Source organism: Gambusia affinis, linkage group LG01 (assembly GCF_019740435.1).
Source record: "Gambusia affinis linkage group LG01, SWU_Gaff_1.0, whole genome shotgun sequence".
In the NCBI taxonomy this organism is placed as follows: domain Eukaryota; kingdom Metazoa; phylum Chordata; class Actinopteri; order Cyprinodontiformes; family Poeciliidae; genus Gambusia; species Gambusia affinis.
The window spans coordinates 34,108,151-34,127,763 of NC_057868.1; the positions used below are offsets into that span (position 1 = coordinate 34,108,151).

General features: G+C 37.4%; 1 protein-coding gene across 1 annotated transcript in view; it reads right to left on the reverse strand.

The window, feature by feature from the left end:
- The window catches only part of LOC122832574 (metabotropic glutamate receptor 4-like), a 171,086-nt gene that overhangs the window by 95,223 nt on the left and 56,250 nt on the right, over positions 1-19,613 (reverse strand). The gene's annotated exons all lie outside the window — the stretch shown is intronic.

A 19,613-nucleotide genomic window follows, 5' to 3' on the forward strand; every position in this document is an offset into this window, starting at 1 on the left:
AGAGTGAGGAACTTCATCCTCTTCTTTTCCTGGTTCAAAACAGGGAAACTTGTTAGCAGACCTCTGCAGAATATTGCTATGCTGTGGATGTTGTTACCACAAGGGTGTTGAACCTGGGGACAGAACTAAAACACGCAGGATACTGGCTCTTGAGGATTGTCTTTGGACACTCCTGCTATAGATGAAACAAATGTAATTTACATATTTAGCAATACAATACTCTGTTCTGTAAACTAGCAACTCTTACGACATCTGTGAGTCACATTTTAGTCGGTTTGAGGTGAGGGTGTATTGATTTTATTAACAACGGAATAGCACAGTGAATTGAACTTTGACTTTCACATTTTGCTTTTTCAAAATTGCACAGTTCTATTGAATTTACAGCAAATCCTGTTTAAGGATGAGGGAATCCTTTTTAACGTGCTTACAGGACGAATGGATATGGGACAATCTAGTCAACATTGCACAAGATCTATAAAATTTGAGAAAAACGTCTTCATCTTCATACTTTAAAAATCTAGTGTACTTAAACTATTGCAAGAAGCTTTTTGGTACAAACAGTTCACAGAAAGTGGCTGATTGAGATTGGTAAGCTTACATCAGTCCACTCCTGTGTAAATGGACTGAAGGGCTTTTCAGGATTTGCTGACCAATCAAGTTGTTTAACAGTACAAGTCAGATTCATCCGTTGGCACACTGATGGTGTTTTTCCCTACGACAAACTTGTACACACTCAGATAGATGGCTTAGGGGAACTTTTCTGTGCAGTTTCCCAACTTAAAGTGTCTCGGGAGAATGTAAGTAAGGGCCACTATTCAAGACAAAGGACCTACAGTTTTCAACCACATTCAACCTTTTTAACATTTGAAATTTATCCAAGAGAAGGCATGTTTAAATTATGTGAAATGTCTTGATGTTCTAATTAACAGCCTGTACAGAAGCAGACATACGATTTCAGTTGGCTTTTACAGCCAGCATGTGAAAGAACCACACTTATAGAGCATTTCTTAAAGAAGGGAGGTAAAATAGACTTTTTGGAGCTTAATATCATGTTATTTTCTTACTCCCTCAACACCTGACACACCATTAACACATCAACAAAGAAGTGTTGCTTTGACACTTTCATGCATTTTTGAGGAATCCTTGAATCTCCCGTGGCAGCCATTTGGAGATGCCTAAATGCTTGATCTCACAAAAAGCTGCCTATTGACACAAAGCTCCTCCTTTGGCCGCACATCCCTACCTCACACTTTCACCAATTAGCTCCTCCAGACTAGCAGCACCAGCAATTAGCGAACACCTAGTGGTACTGCAAGTCTTATTATGCATAATACTTCTCAGTCCAATGCTTTTAAAAACAGTTATAAATGGCATAATGGAAAATCAAAATTGTCATAACGTGGTGAAGGCAGAGTATCAGAAAAAGCAGAAGTTTCTTAAATAGACAGAGGCCAATTTTAAGGTGTCAGATTTCTAGTTCAAATTTCTTTTAAGATATGCTTGATATGTGCAACATTTTTATAAATAAATATAACAGAGTTACTCAACTGCCACTATGTGGCTTTTTATAGCACTATTATAGCCGTAAAATACATAATACCTCTCTTTCAGCAGAGCGTGTTTTGTGTGTAAAACCTTATATTTTGTTGCTTGGTTCTTGCAGCTTATTCTCCTATAAATATGTTTTCTTACTACAACACCTTTAGTCTAGGTAGTTGTATCAGTAATTTTTGGCTCCATGATGTACGTGTTATTATGTAAAAATGCTAAGCATAGGGATCAGGTTAACATGAATCTATAGTTTACATATTTAATTTCATGCTCCACACAAATCCCTTTGGATTTGTAATGGTTAATGTTTATTTGTTAGGAATGCAAATCACACCGGCAACGTGCTTCTCCTCCTGCTGCTTTCAAAAGTGTGTCGTGACAAAAAGAATTTCTGTTGCATGCAGCCCAATCATGACCTCAATAACACTTTCAAGCTCATTTTAATGCAGACATGTAAGCCTTAGGCTGTGCAGACATCCTAACATGAAATGAGGTGTGGGGACTGATAATAGGAGCCAACTCATTAAAATATTGCATTGCATTGTTTGATTTTATTTAAATTGCTATTTTGCTTTTACTCAATTCATAAAAATGTCAGTGTTTTTTTCCCCCTCTTTTTAGCGAGAACTTTCCATGAGAGAACCATACTGTTCTCATGGAATTAGGTTATCATGAAATATGGTTAGTCCAAACATATTTTGCAAAGAATGACTTAACATTATAATACAATTCACAGCAGAAGCTCCTCATAAATGTCTTGGATCCAATAGTCCTTTAACTAATTTGTCCACCTTATTCCTGGCACTGCTGCTATATGATTGTGCTTGAACAGCATTCAGTGACATGTATTTTTGAAGTAGATGATTTGCAATTTGTTTAAGCTTCTCTGTCTGGCATGTCTGAATATAAATGTGCTAAACCTATCATCAGATGAAAATGAACTTGTTCCTTTCGCGATCAGCCTTAAAGTGAAATTGGATTATCTTTGAAATCAGGAGAAGCTCGTAGGTAATTGTATTGTTACAAAAGTCTAACTGTCATATAGTAAAACACTTGCTCTACACCATGGTTGGCTACAGCTGTCCACCAGAGAAGAAATATCAGGAAATAGCACAGTAGACAGCAGATGAGCTAGGATTTTGCATTCATGTTTTATGATTGGTAATGATTAATGAGTACAGATAAGTGTTTCTTCTCCTGACTGCTTTCTACAAACACAGCAGAAACTTGCATGTTATATTGTAATATGCAGGTCAAACACACAGCTAATGAGTTGTGACTCTCTGCTGCAAAATTCAAAGGTTTACTTGATGCTTGCTAGAACTATATTTTTGAATGCAGGGTCACAGGCAGATCGATACTGCCATCAGCAACAGCATAAGTAATTTCATATGCTCACATAGTCATTTGGATAAAAAAAACAGTCACAAACTTTATTATTTGCTGACAGAGGTCCCTCTGTATCACATGCATATTACCATTTTCAGATAGCATTGTTTTACATTTGTAGTGAGTCACTGTCCACTGTTGTCTGTTGCTTGACCAGGAAGAGGAATTACTACAACGTCAGTGACTCAATTGGCAATTGACTGGGTTTTCATCGATGGACAGCTTTTCATTCATCAGTTGTCAAAAACTGAATCATACTATGTTGAACTGAACTATAATGGTATGAATTAGATTTTTTGTACATTTCTGTAAAACTGGACGTAAGTTAGGCTTGTTCTTCTTAAGTGTCTTGAGATTAATGTTTTTATAAATTGGAGGTAAATATATAATTTGAACTTAATTACATTTAATTAAACTGAATTGGGCTGCAAGGTGGAACAGTACAGAGCACTGGCGCCCTGCAGCAAGAATATCTTGGGTTTGAATCTCAATCTGGGGTCTTTCTGTGTGTAGCTTACATGTTATCCCAGCATATACATGAGCTCTCTCTGGGTACTCCGGCTTCCCCCCACAGTCCAAAAACATGACTGTCAGCTTATCTCATCTTTCTAAATTTTCCTAGGGTATGAGTTCACATGTGTGCATGGGCACATGGGTGTGTATGGTTGTTTGCCGTACGAGTGTTTGTGTTACCCTGTGATGAGCTGTGATGTATCCAGGGTGCCTCATCGCTCTCCCAATGATTGCTGGTGATTGATAAAAACCCCTCCCCTGTAATCCCTCCCAGGATAACCATGTGTAGGCAATGAAATTAATTGAATTGAGGGCCTCTGCCACTGTAATATGACATCGGTCTACTACAGGTAAGGGACTTGTTGCTGGTTTGTAATTCACAGAACCTCCACAAAAAATCCAAACTATCCCTTTAGGCTAAACCCAATTTTAAACATTATATCAAGCAGCTTCCCCTGAGGTATTTCATCCAGCTTGTTGCTTGCTTCTTTCTTATTTATGTTATTAAATATGTCAACCAATTGCTTTAATTAAATGTGAATGCAGCTTAGCCTTAAGCATAATTCACATGGATATTCTCCCTTTCTCTGTGTGGACACCTAACAAAATCCCCTTAGACGTCTAACATTTATGAACCAGAAAGAGAAATTAGCACACAGGACAACCCATTTTTGAATGTATGAGCATTTTTATAACAAGCAAATTATACCTTGATTGTTGTCATAGAGACATGAAAAGTTATCAGTGGGGGACATTTGTTCTAATATTTGACATCCAGGCCCTTGCTCTGCTGAATGTGTCTGTATAAACAGTCCTGCCGGTGTAAAAGGAGATGGACAAATCTGTAACACCATTGAATAATTCAAAGCACTCTGCTGTCCATTCATCCTGCCAGCTTTTAAAGCCTTTGACTCCCCTATTGATTTTTGTGCATTGGCTGCATCCAATTGAATGCGTATTGAATGGCTAAAATCAAATGAAGACTGCTGTGGAAACATGTTTAGGCATTTGAACAACGTGGTAAAGGAAACTTTTTTGGAGGGACAAAGTAGAGCATCTCCCATCAGTTAGTAAGGCCAAACAGAATCTAGGGTAATTTTTATTCATCTGTTTAATATTATAGGTTTTGAGTCCATTCCAACATCCCCTAAGTCCTTTAAACAAACTGATTAGAATTGTTTAATTATCTATTACAAAGCAATTAAGAGTGTTCCAAAAAAAAAAAAAATGTTTTCTGTGTCAGATGAAGACAAACTTGAATCACTGTTATGTGAAGTAAGGCAAAGATTTCTTATTAATGTAGACCAGTTTCTAGACATTTTAGGTCAGGCAGCACCTATATAGTGCGTCACCATGAGACACAATGCCCATTCAATAAGGCATGAGACTTGTATGTCCAAATCGCTGCTCAAACGCTTTGTGCATTATGAACACTGTTTGTCTGCTATGTCTTGGGTGGCCTTATCTTCCACACTCCAACGCATTTTAATTGCCATCAACTAAATGTGCTGAACTGCACAAAAGGTAATGCAAATTGTATTTCATTTGCATAGATTGCTTAATCAAATTAGAACTCTTCCCGTGGAGGCAGATTCAAAAGGATTTTCTAGCGTCCCTGTTTCAACAGTTGAAAACACTGATATTAACATGTAATTGACAGCCCACTCTTATTGGCTCGACTCATGTGATCTGAACCAATACTTTGCCTAAAATCGAATGTTCTCACATGCCGATTCCATAACATACAAGCAACACAGCAACGACATCTAAATGTAGGACTTCTCCAGGGTTTAGAGAGGGAAAACAAATGCATTTCTATGCAAACCCCAATAGCTAGATTTTTAAATATTTTATCACTCCTCTTTCCAGCTTAACTTGCAGAAAAGAGAAGTGGGGCAGGGAAAAGAACTGATAGCTCATGCAGCGTGCAGCAGTTATGAGACAACAGAGTGGGCTGAGTGAGTGAGCCTGCAGTCTCTCCCGCTCAAAATCAAGCCATGCCCAGCTTATGCCTATGAGCAGTGCAGGCTGATTGCCTGAGTGTTTCAATCTAGTCATTCCTGTGTGTGCTTTGACACTGATGCCAACAGACGGCTAACTTCTCCAAGTGAAAGCATACCAGGCTTTTCACCTTAGGCAGATCTTTGAAGTTTGGGAACCTGGAAGAGGGTAAGCAAAGAAACACGGATCTAATTCTTGTGATAGAATCTGATAGCAGCAAAAGCCTTTTATAATAATAAGTGCATGTAAACTGTGCAAAATTTGTTGTAGCGCTGTTTTGAGGTTACAACTAATTGGTGTACCAAATCTGTCTTAGTTTGCAGCATGCAGAGAAATAATATAATAGTCAAGAGAAGTGGTTATACTTAGAAGTAGAAACGTCTTTGTCTGACAAGACAGCAATGTCAGGAATACTTGATGATTTACACAGACCTCAGAGGTGCAGATAATTGGCCTCACCTTGATGTCCCAGAATACCCACAGGATTCCTCAGGGCCTATAACCACCTTGTCAATGATGCTTTTTTCTTCTCTCCACTCAGCTTTACATCATAGCAGGACCACTTTTGAGTCAGAACCTTTATCTGACTAACAAACTAACAAACTCACCTTTTCTCACTTTATAACTGCAAACCTCAGGATACAGATTCCTATTTGCGGTTGTGTACTTTGCACAGTAGTTGTTAATTGTTAAATGGGTGGAAATGGCAATAGTTCACAAAGGTTTTTGGATAAAATTCTGAAAAGTGTGTTGTGCACAAGCAATTAAGCCTGCTGAGAGCCACCATTATCTATTACCTGCAACAATTTGGAGGCTGATTTTGAATGGAGAATTTCTGTGAACATAATTTTTTTTTATTCTTGACTTGCCAAATACATTCACTGTGTTCACTTAAAGTCCCAATGACGTACATTTAGGTTTGTGATTGAAACATGACAAGATGTTCAAGGAGCATGAGTTATTTTGCAATGCACCATCAATTTAGGTTAATTTTATTATACTGCATCTTAGGTTTCATAATATCTTTGAACTAGTGACCTTATAAATGGAGTTCAGGTGTGCAGAAAACTAAACCTTTCTTGAATGATTCATACTTTTTTTGCTGCCTCTTTGTTGCATTTGCCATAATCTTTGTATTGTTAAGATAACTTTATGAGCATAAATTTAGCAAACCCTCCACTGAGGCACGTGTTTTAGTGCCTAAATGCCTGCTTTTGTAACGGAACAAATTCACACAATTAGGCCAGTAGAAGGCTACCTAATAACACTTAATGTAAAAATTATTTATTGACATACAAAACATTCATTTTGCCAAGTTAAGCTAAAATATGACACCACAGATAATGATAAATTAAGAGCCGCTTGGGAGCTGTGCAGCAAGAGCCAGCTCTGTGGAAAAGAGCTGAACATCCCATCACTGTAATGCATTGCCGAGCCATTTTTATTAATTTAAATTCTATTAGTTCAAAATGCTGATACAGGACTACTTTTGAAAAATTTATCAGATTTATTTTCTACAAATTTACACAATAGCACTATTTTTGGATAGTAAGGGTTGTTTTTAAAGCCTTTAACAAATTAGTAGGTAAAATAAAGGTTTTAAACTGCAGCTGCACAATCACTAAAAGTGTTTATGCCAATGTCTCCATTAGCACTGACTAGTTGATTAACTGTGAGAACTGCCCACTGGCAGGTAATGCATTCACCAAGTCGATAGTAATGGCTTTTACACAAGAGTGTCACTGGCAGCACAGGTAATCTGTTTTACAAAATGAACACACTGTTAGAGAACAAGCGAGTTGCTAGATACATGCTTTGGTAAAGTTAAGACTCACTTTGTTGTAAGATTTTTTACTTTTAAGCTTTAAAATGTTGAAGATTATATACCGAGTAACCCTCACTAGTATGAATTTATTTACTTCAGCAGAACCAAACATAAAAATATACACAATAGACAGGATTCAACAGTCCTATGGGTTTACCTAGTACACTTTAAACATCACCTACATTCTTGTATAGTAACTTAAAAATATAGGCAAACCCATTTTACATAAAGAGAATTTCATTTCAGAAAAATCCAGCTCATCCCTTATTACTTTTTCAGATAAATGTGCATGTTTTCACTGTAGAAGTCACATGTTAGCTTTTTTGTTTCAAATACACCCTGGAGGAAAAAGTGTTATCTTGTTTTTTTCCCCCTCCAGCTATTAAATGTAATACATCACTAGGCACATTGGGTTGAAGATATAAGAAGTAGGTGACATAAACATTGAAGAAATTAACATCAACCAATCTTGTTTTGAAACAGTAAAAGTAATAATTCCTGGGAGGACAATTATCTGTTCATACAATGCAGTCAGAAGGAATAAACCACAAAATCAGGTTATTGTTCTTCTAAAGTGCTTTGCAGGTTTCTGACAGAGTGGAAACTTCACAACATGGATTAAACATTTGTATTCTTAGCATAAATTAATTTGTTGAACGTTTCATTTGAAGCATTTATTTGCAAGTATTGTTCAATAACAAACAACCTCAACATGTCATTTGAATGTGTTTGGAACAAGTCCACCCATGAACTGTTTTAATTTTTGCCCAGGTGCTATTCTGTTTCTGTTTTATATTTTACATCTTCACAGGTCTGTGGGTTTTCAGTGGTTGTCACAGAGATAGATGCAACAATACGTTGTCATTATGAGAACAGCAAGTCATCTTACAGATTTACAAAGTTATATGTGTGAGCGAAAACAGACATAATCAACAGGATTGAACTGTTTCTCTGGACAGCTCATTCATTATTTGGTAATACTGCAGTTTTGTGACCTGGAACTATCACAAGCACATAACAGACGCTGTGGCCCAGATTTCGATTTATGTCCCAGGTTTTTTGTAAGAGCCCAGCAGGATGAAGATCCCCACCTTGAGATTACATCACGCTATATGAGTGGAATACAAAAAGCTTGAAATTAGGCACCGGAGAATCATGCTAAACATTCAGGGCTTTGACGAAGTTCATTTTTTCCACATATGTTATGTTATGTTACAGTCTTATTCCAGATTGTATAAAAGTTTAGCAATTTCCTCTAAATGCTGCACACAAGTCCCCAATCATGACAGGTCATTGAAGTGTTTCTGCATAGAGCGATTAAGATGAATTTTGACTACTAACAACCAGAAATTCTAGTAACCATTATGTACTTTCAATATATGTATTTACACATATGTGTGTTATCAGTTCATAATAAAAAAACATTTATTATGAACTGATGTTGCCCATATGTAGCACAGCTGCAGCTGTAGTATAGTGTAGATGACCATGTTTTAATTTGTGAACAAGAATACACTTTTCACCGTTCTGAAGCACTTCAGTTTTATGCTCCACTAATCTGGAACAGACTTCCATAAAACACTCAGCTCATTTAAATCAAGGTTAAAACTTCCACCTGTTTAGACTTGCCTTTGATTAATAACCGGATTATTGATTTCTAGTGTCACATCGGTGCATCCTTAATAATTACTCTTTTGTAGGTTAGAGAATAAACATGTAAAAATAGTAGCTCACTTTTGAAGCCAACCTGAGCAAAAATTAAACAATCTGAACTTATATTAAATTTTATAATAAGAATAAAAAGCAGCAGTCTCACATGAGGCACTTTGACGCTTTAAAACTACACTCTCGTTTTGGAAACAGGAGCAGCAGTACTTCCCACTCTGTGTTCTCTCTATGAACAGATAGGCTGAAAGAAAGGCTGTCGTATCCCATGCATCGCATCAGGCAATTTAAGTAAGCCTTCTTGTCTCCTCAAGACAACAAAAACATTTTCTCCAATCAAAGGAAGCCACCTGGATACCCCTAGACAGAACATGGAACGTGGACAAAGAAAAGAAGACATTTGGTCACCTTTGGTAGAGGTTTGGACTTATCCAAACTTTCTTGTTCCAGTAACAATTGCATTCATTATTAATATGTGAAGTGTCCCTCATAATTAATTATTAGTAGGGTACTTGCCACTTTGTAAAATTTCCCCATTTTGGGACAATAAGTGATATTTCCATTTTATTCTGTTCTATTCTACTTTCTAATCCTAAGGCAGTTTTTTTTATATATGTGATAATTGTTTTAAATTTTTTTATATATTTTTCTTGGAAAAAAAAAATGGGTTGTGTATATGATTGGAAGAACTGCAATGTATATATGGAGCTATATTTTGTCTATGTATGTCTATATAAATATATTAGACTTTCCAAGAAACTAGGCTCATTATTAAAGAAAAAACAATGTAAAGAAAGCAGCAGCCTGTTCAGACATCAAACGTGCCTTATCAGCAGAAAAAAAAGGACATCTTCATTAGGCTGCTGCTGTTTCCTTTGGGTAATTTATAGAGAATAGAGGTGCCTAAAAACCACACTGGTGTTTGCTTAGGACGAAGAGGCTGGGATCATTTGATCAGCTGACTGAAAACAGCTTGTTGGTAAGAATGTTGTGCTGCATGATGGCCCTCCCACAGCACACACCTAAGACAGTTTGGCTATTCAACTGCAACAGCTGATATCTCAATGGCTGCATCAGCTCCTCATCGACTTTGACCTCCAGTGCTCTCAGGTGTGTTTACGTCGGTAAATGGTACAAGCAATTAGGTGCACTGGAAACAGCAGGGACGCCACTCACATGAACAAGCAGTCAGATAATGAATATGTCACCTACAGTTGATCTTCATTTTAATCTGGGGTTTGCTTTCATGGCTTTGTGTTAGGAGCCACAATGCAATATTTCTGCATGTAATGATCAGTAGGCTACAATGAAAAATAAGCATTTTTAGGTAGAATTTTAACGTTTTGTACATAAATAGCTAATAAGACTTCCTCACTGACTATAACATCACAGTATCATGAGCATAAAAGCATAACAGTTGAATATTTATTCAATTCAGAAAATTTGATACTTTTGTACTCTTCTTATTTGTGAAGGGAAGCACACCTAATGGTTTAAGTGTACTGTCACTGTTCTTTGGTGCACTTCAGAAGGCTTCAGGGAGTTGGTGTACAGAAGCAGAACAATGTAGCACTGTACTGAGTACTTTAAGAACTCCTTACTAATTTAAGGGTGAGTGCACTTTTTCAGAAAAGCTCCTGCATTTACTTCTAAACTAAAAAAATGCAATGTTGCTCTCCCTGTTTAAAAACATTATATTTTAAAATAGGTCAAAAATATTGAATAAAATTCTGCAAACAATTGCATTGTTTGTCCTTTTCACAATCCCAGTTCTTGTATAAAAACAGTGTTTTCTGTGGTATTTGGAATTTTACATCTGCTATCATATATATATAATATGGCTATGTTATATTTCAACTGCCCTTTTGTGCATGAAATGGAAGAAAATATATACTTCTGCCATTCTTGTGCAAAAACTGGTACACTTGTTAGGGCTACTACTTCAAAGCATTGCAAAACAAAACTAACACTTGACCCGGTTCTCTTTAGTTCAAAATTACATATTGAGTTCCTGTTTTGGTGGAAGAGCTCAAAGAGTGACACAGCAGTGACTCACAAGAGGTTCAATGTTGTTTTGTGCTGGAGGGTTGAATAATGTCCGAACTGCTCACCCTGTGGGCGGCGAAAGTTTCTCTATCCCCTCTTCCTGCAGGCCAGGCTGAAGAAGATGCTGCTTGGTATTCAGCTGACAGCAAGCAGCATCTTTTATGTTCTTGCGCTACTTTATGATGGCTCTATGAAAATTTTATTATATTGACCTTTTCTTGCCCATATGTTTTATGTTTATTTGTCAAGAAAAGTGCACGGAAGCTGTTGGAGTGAAATTAAAAAATACCAGAGCTGTTTCTTTGCTAATTTTTTTTTCAGTAGCTGACGCTGTCACTTTGAGCGCCCAAAGTAAAAATCCCTGCCCCGCAATCAATAAAAAAGCTGTCATGGCACCATCGATTAGTGTAAACCTAAAACTGTTTGAGCCACCCCGGGATTCCTCTCTCCTCATCTTTGAGTCTTCAAACCTTTGTAAGCATCTAGGTAGATTTTAAGCAGCACAGCCTCACACGGCAGGACACTGATGGATTGCTGAGTTGATGGAGAAATTTTGCAGGTGAGACAGCTCCAAGCCTTTTATCCAATGCACTTTCCAGGAAAGCCAGCTTGCTCTTTGCTGTTTGTTCTTGTGAAGATGGGAGCTTTGTAAACTTTAATAGAGGAGTTGGAGAAGGGGACCCAGAGGCAGATCTAGTTGTAAGGAATTGGGAGATATGGGGAAAGTGACAGCTCCAACATAGATAACATAAGCTAACCCTGTTGGTGTTTATTTTGTGCTTTTTGTTGTTGCTCTTGGCTTTTGGAACACCAACAATTGCAGGCAATGAAATCACACATTTCAAAATGCTGAAAAGCATCACTGTCTTCCTCCTAGCAGCAGTTCCTCAACAGGCCTATTAAAAATGACTAATTAAATGGAAATAATTAATTCAAGTGAAACCCAACCTTGAGAAAATAAAAGATTCACAGCGGCACAGCGGCTTTTTGTCACCACGCCTGGTGATTACCACCAGCAGCCATTTAAATTGTCCAAAGAGAAATATGCACAGAGCAGAGCCCGGCAGGGTGGGGAGGTAAGAGTAAAACGCTTTCAGAAATGAAAGGCAATGATCTGGACAACCTTAACTCATAACTGTTCAGGGAATTTGCCCCGGTTTCAGGTGGGCGAAGTGAGATGAGTCAGAACTAATCCTAAGGTGAAGGAGCTGCTTCTCTTTTGCTGAACCATGGCAGACAAGGGACGCCAGCAATATGGGGTTGAGAAACACAGCTTAAACCTCTCCATGCTTGTAGAAGTCCCGTCAAGGGACACCAATACAACTATGCAGTCACTGGTCTGTAAACGGTGAAAACAAATGCTCAGTGCTCGTTATTTTGACATTTTTTGATGCGTCTCTGTCTTTTTCTCCAGTCATTTGCCTATTCAGAAGCAGGGAATTCAGTCCATGTGATTTGTTGGGCATGGATGAGTTTAAGGCCAATGTGCAGCTAGAATGAGCTAATGTAGCACTGTATACAAAAATTTACACTTGGAGCAGGAATGGAGTGAGCTCAGTGGACCCAATTCCTTCTTACAAATCCACCTCTCTTCAATTACCACCCGGGTCTGTGGAAACAAGGCTCTGTGAGGGTGATGGCACACACCTTGGGAACTGTCCATGTGTGATGGAGCACTAACAAGCAGGAGTTACAGTAGCATGTGGCCAATACATGTGATACTGTTATTTTCAGTGAAAGGTTATCTGACCAGAGGTCACTATACACTTCCTTGCAAAAATATTTGAGTAGTTTTACATGGTGTCATCTTACATATGTATTTTTTTTTATGTTACAGACAGAGCATAATTGTAAAGCTGAAGAAAAATGACATGTTGGGTTCAAATATGTTTATGAACAAAAATATTGGAAGAATAGTTATCTAGACAATTATTTTTTTGCAGATTCATTTTTGCCTGAACTAAACAGCTATTGTCACATCTAGCAGATTTTCTACGTAGGTCATTCTTTATATAGCTCTATCCATGTTTCTATCAAACCAACCAGCATTCCTGTCAAGGTTGAACAAAATCATCACCAAAGATTTAAGCTGCCACCACCATATTTCACCCAGTGGAATGTATGCAAGAGGCTATGTTTATTTTTAATTTTCTGCAACACAACATATATTTTTTTCCAGACCAAAAAGTTCAATTGGTTTCAGGCAACATTTGTGACTGCATGGCAAATAGTTTTCCCACTGAGAGATATTTTTTTGACTTGAAATGTTGAGGTCTGCAAATCCTCCAGAATTACCACGGGCCTCTTTGTCTGCTGTTCTGACGGGGCTGCATATTAATTGATCTTCAGCATGTGGTTCATTCAATAAGATTTAAAAATAAACTTTTGATTCCATTATTCTTAACCATTTAGGTTTGCATATCATCTCTTAAACTGTGAGTCACAGTGACAATCTATCAAAGAAAGGATTTCTAAATGCTGGAGTAAAAAACAAAACAAAACAAAGAGAATGTTGTTGTTTTTTTCTTGCCCAACAAACAGTAGACCTAGTAACTAAATGGTTGGTGCAGTAAATCTTTTGGTAGAAATGGAGCAAAATATTTCCTTTGGGAGTTGGTGGGGGAAAAAACAAGCTAAAAGAAGTACAATTTCAGGTCACCTGTAAAGACTGAGCCCAGCAAAAAGGAATGTCTCTTCAATTCTATAACTGCTCTATCTGAGAAATGGTCTTCTGGTATTCTTCCAGAGAATACAACTAAGTTTAGCAATATCCTAAAGGATTAATGAACAAGATTGCCTTTATGGCTGCATGAGTGGACGGATCATTTACAACTGAATACAAAAACCATATGTGTGCCTATTTTGAGTGCCTGTGAGGCTTTCAATATGTCTTCTCCGTAGATTGTTGCAATAATCCAATAAAAGATCTACCTCAACATGGTGAAATGCTGAGGGAGAGATGGGCATTTTGCCTGAGGGGGTTCTTCCTCTGCTGCGAGGTCTCTGCTTCACAGACAGCACACCAGACAATCAGTTACTGTCTGTTTTTCTGCTTCACTCTTCCTATCTTTCTTCAATTTTCCTGCAGTTCCAATGTCTCTTTTCCCTGTCTTGCCAACTGACTGGACCTTCTTGTACCTAATTTAGAAAGCAGCTGTGTGGTAGGTATCCCAAGCTACCCCTTTCTTTGTCTGAAAGCTTGTGATTGCCTCAGCAAGTCAGCTATGATACCTGTAACATTGTGCACACCTTCTGCAGTTTTCTCCCTGCAGCAGCAATAACCCAGCTCAGGCCAGTCATGTGTAGTTGTTTTCAGAGATGGATAAGCGATACACTCAAAAGCCCAAGGCTTTAATTATACTTTCTGTCCTGAGTATCATAAGCAAACAAGCACTCATTACCTAAAAGTGCTGATGCACTTTGTCTTCACTTATAAAGCAGTACTTGGGTCCAAGTGATGAAGACAGACCATCACCCAGACCCAGTGACAGGGCAATGCAGAGCAGAAGCTTTCAACCCCAATCCCTTGGCATATATTACGTAATAGTCTAGTAAAATATTCATGGTACACCATGGGGATGGAATCCTGGCTGCTCTGAACTGCTGAGCAAACATTTCTCCCTGAGCCACACAAACGCTGTGTGGAAGATAAGGCAAAACCCAGGAGGAAGGAGCCAAAAACTTTTTACAAATCTTAAAATGGCAAAATTATGCAGGCGGTATGTTATGGTAAATTAGGTAAATATGAAAACATGATGAGAAAAATACATAAAAAAAAAGTAAGTGAACAAAACAGAAACAACATATGCTGAAATAGAAACTCAACAGCAGCTTCTAACCATCTCACAAAGATGCATCTTAATTGATCAGAACAAAAAGTTATTCAAATCAGGAGTTAATATTATAGATTCATTACATACGGTGTTTGGAGCCACCATTTCCAATCATTTTTACAATTATGGCTTATTGCTAATGGAAACTCAAAATTCAGTTGCTTGGAAGATTAAAACATTACAAAAGACCAATTAAAAGGGATTTTGAATACAGAAATGTATTTTTATATCTTGGCCTAGAAAATCCATAAGAGTTGTTGAGTGGAGTCACTGAAGGAGGAGGATGTGCCACAAAAGGTCACCATTAAAGAAGATGGCCGTTAACAGGGTGCTGTACTATGCTCATTAATGCAAAGTTTTTTGGAAAGACCTGACCTACAGCGGTTGCAATCCTTTTGTTAAGCCAATTCTGAACCAGTTATGATATTAGTAGTATATTTTCTTCAGCTAACTAGTAAAGGGATTGGGCTGTTGCTTGGTGAGGTAAATACTTCTTTTCAGATGAAGAGTGGAAAGGCTCGTAATCCAAATTGTTTGTGATCCTGTGTGAAGTTTTAAATCATTTGGAAAGTCAGGTTATCTGATTTTTTTTTTTCCCGAGCCCTACATCTCTTCAGCCTTCTATTGGGGAATAGCAGAACATTTCTATCTGATTTCATTTCCATACAGGACTTTTCACCTTCTCACACTATCTGAAGTACCAAAAGTTAATTAACTGTTATCTCTGAGCTAAACTTGCCAAATCACAAAAAAGAAAAAAAATAAATAAATCAATTCAGTATTGTCAAATGGCAATGAGAGACACCAGACTCAACAATGGGGATTAGCCTGGAAGCTGCTATTAGCAACCTGGGTTTCCTTTACACCTTGGCAGTGTTAGAAACCACTCTGCAGTGGAGAAGTAATTAAGAGCCTCAAAAATGGATTGAGAGCATATAATGTACTCTCTATGGACACAGGTAGCAATAGATAGACATTTCTGCATTAAAAATGATTTTTTAAGTAATCTTCTAACTTTCTGAATTGTGATGTACCGCTGTTGTAACTTTCTATGCCGCCAGAAAAATACATAGCATCTTTAGCCTATAATTAGAGATTGACAGAAATATATCCCATTAAGCTTCTGTTGGGACTTTTTAAGCACTTTAGTCAACAGGATGTTGTTTATGCAGTTCATAAACGACATTTTGACTTAAAAGATCAGAGTTTTCACAGAAAAACCCCCAGAATGTGTTCATTGTCCTTCCAACTGGCTCAGTTCTACAGGGTGAAATTCACATTTTTAAAACAAGACTGTATATCATCTGTTTGTCAACCTTTTCAGTGATTACCTCTATTTCTCGCTATGCCTCTGGAAAAGTGCCAGAATATGAGTTTAATTTTACTCCCTGGAGTTTCTGCATTTCCATCAGCAGAAACAGAAAATGAAAACCTGGCCAAATCATGATAAGATCTGTCTAATTTGCATTTTAACAATAGTACAAAAGCAAAATATCTTGGGGTTTCTTATTTTTGTAATTATTTAGTTTTGCAAATGGATGCTTTTCCCTGGAGCATTGTCAGACACTTGCAGTACTGTTTGGGTTTCAAGGAAGAAAAAAAAGAAAAATCAGCAAATTATCTACTGATGTTGATCCTCGCTTTTAGCAAGAATTACCTTATCTGACAAAACATTAGTGTAATCATACAAAATAAGACTTCACATAACGCAGTTAAGTAAATGCAAATTTAATTCAGGGAAAACAGGATGATGGGTAGCAACATTAACCATGCCGGGAATCCTGAATCGATTTTATTCAATAATAGGCTCTAACATTTCTTTTAAAGTAGATATTTATGAATATCCAACATCATCTTGTGATGGTGGAGTCAAGTGTTGAGATTATTTAAAATATAAGCCCTGAGTTGTTCCTTTCACTTGGGGCTGCTACTTTCTGGGGTCCATACAAATCACATTTCCATGGCTTCTTGTTTTCCTATCAGTATGATTCAGAGAAAATTGTTCTGCCTGTCGAATGTAGTATATACAATGATGAGTAGAGGCTTTTAAGGCATCCATAGTCTCTATAGTGTGTATTTAATATACCAGTTACATGATGTAAGTATCATAAAAACAAAGCATCACCATATTTATAACCAAAAGTTCTTCTTTTTTGTCTATAGTGTTGTGTAAAATGAATTGTGTTCTCTAAAGCTCTGCTGATGGACGTTTATGACACTTTTGTCAAATCTTTTGTCAGACTGTGTCTAAATTAGCAGCTTATTCTCAGATTTATTTCTCACATCCAGTCAAACCTTTCTGCTAATTTACAGCAAAAATGAAATGGTACTTTGATGTGTTACTGTTGTCCATTGTCAAATGCAATACAGGGATTTTACATTCTTAAACTTCACTAAATTAAAGTTTATTGTAAATATTTGCTCTTTCCATTTGGATAGCATGATGTATTGCTGTTTGAATGGGATTTTTGTGCAGTTTAACTGTTTTGTTTTTCATTTGGGGATTTTTTTTGGGAGGAGAGGAGTTTGCTGTGCATGAAGACCTCTCATAGCCCATGAGTGGACAAACCATGCTCTGGTGGTTCAACCCTCCTGCTTAAAAGGCCTTGCCACCATATGCTGTCCATTATGTAGAATATTTAACTCTAAAGGCCCGAGGTGTATTCTGAGATTTTGTGTGTCCCTTGTCACAGTGTTTTAGAGTTTCTGAAAACTGTATCAGGGCTATTTTCGTGGTCAGTCTTGCCCTTGTCACTACCTTAAAAAGAACACTGGTGATGCTGCTGCGTTGTTGCTTTTCAGTGATTTTGTGTAAAGAATCTTATAGGCAGATTTTTAGTGCCAGCAAAAAAAAAAAAACTTTCAGTGGAGTATGGGTATATGTAAGAGAAGACTTGACATGTATCACAGACCAAACTTTCAAACTTATGTTTTAGTCAGATATTTTTCTCACACAGCTCTGCACTATGTGACAGTTCCCATGTGTGATATACCGCCAACTTCTTTTTTGCATCTTGTTGAAGATAATTAGACTGTGAATTCCCTTGATGACAGGGATTGCGTGACGAGTTTGAGCATGCTGGTAGAAAAAGACAAGCATAAATAGTTTATCCTGTGATTTCGGAATGAGCGAGGGCGTAGAACTCATTCTAACCTGAATGTGACATAGCAGTCGGGCTTTTCTGCAATGAATCTGTAGCATTCACCTTCCTGCTCTCTCTTGAGCTGTAAGTTGGCCCTTGAATGGCAACAGAATTGAATCAATGTCACAGCAGGCGATTCAGGTCTTTTTCTCTATAGGACCTTTTGGGAAGTAGAAGCTTGCATGAATAGAGGAAATGGTACACATTGTGTTGTTTGTTGTTGCTCACCAGTAGAAGCTTTGAGTATTCTCTCTTGTCTGGGCTTTTTCACCAGATGCTCAACCAAAAAGTGATCCTTTTTACTGATCTTGAGCACTCAAACACATTCATTGTGGATAAACAATATTCACCAGTTTTTGTTATTTCTTTTGTTTTGGATGTCAACGTGACAGCGACTCAAAAAAGTTGATTATTTCATTTGCTAAGTTTGCGCATACTTAGTTGCAATAGATTCATGGATCAAAATGGAAAAATGTTGGGGGGGGGAAGTATGAAAGTCAAACAACAAGCACAAAAGACACATCAAAAATTAGCCAAACAGTAACAATATCACACTTGGTAGACCTCAGACAGGAAATTGCCCTTTACCTCAAATTCAAATTACTATCCAATGCACAAATGTTTTCCCATTCTATCTGTATTTCACTATGATTATTGTGACAAAAACTGTAATTTAAAGCACAAGAAATCTTGCAGCTTTCAAAATAAATGTCGTAATTTCTGTTTTCATTCTAAGCAGTATTGTTACCCAGATCTGCATGGGTTTTCACCAACTGTACCTCCAGAATAGCATATGCTATTGTGCAATGGGTCACAGTTTCCTGCATATAATCAATCCAAGTTGTACTAATGAGGGTTAAACTGCAGTACAGTAACTGTCAAAGCTCTATTCCAAGAACAAATACAGACCCACCCAGTATTTGCACACCTCTTAAACTCAATCTGTCCACAGTTTTCTTATATGTGGCTGGCTCTAAAAAGTCACTTCATGTTATTGCAGAACCTGTGGTGATGTAAGAGCAATTCAAATCCTGATACACATATAAACAGAAGTGTTATGATTTGTGGGTAAGAAGTTGGACCAAAATGCAAGCTGGAATCCAGAAGTAAATGATGAAATACATGTTAAGGAATTCAAAGCTCAACTTCCAAAACCGGGAAGGATCACACCGGAAGCCAGGGAATAAACAGTCTGGAAAACATGAGGCAAGCAGATGGAACCACCATGAAAAGAGGAAAAGAGAGATGGTTAAATACTAGCTGGCAGGGGTGATGGAACAATGGACAGACTAATTACAAACTGATCTCAGGTATGAGGCAAGAGCAGAAGGCAAGCTGGGAGAGAGGGAGAGAGAGAGAGAGAGAGATGCCACAGAGGAACAGGAGGAGAAAACATTAAGAAGGGAGATAGAAAAAATAAATCTAACCACAAGAATAAATAAACAAGAGATAAATAATAGTGGTGATCTGAGTAAAATAACTAAGTCTAACTAAATTAAAATAGAAACAAGCCTGATTTAATCAAACCTTAGATCAGGCAAAAACACAGACAACAAATAACCAAAACTTAAAACCCAGAAAAAGAAAACACGGCAAGAAGCTTTTACAAGTGTGTTTTTTTCTCCCCCGTGATTTTGGAACTGAGAG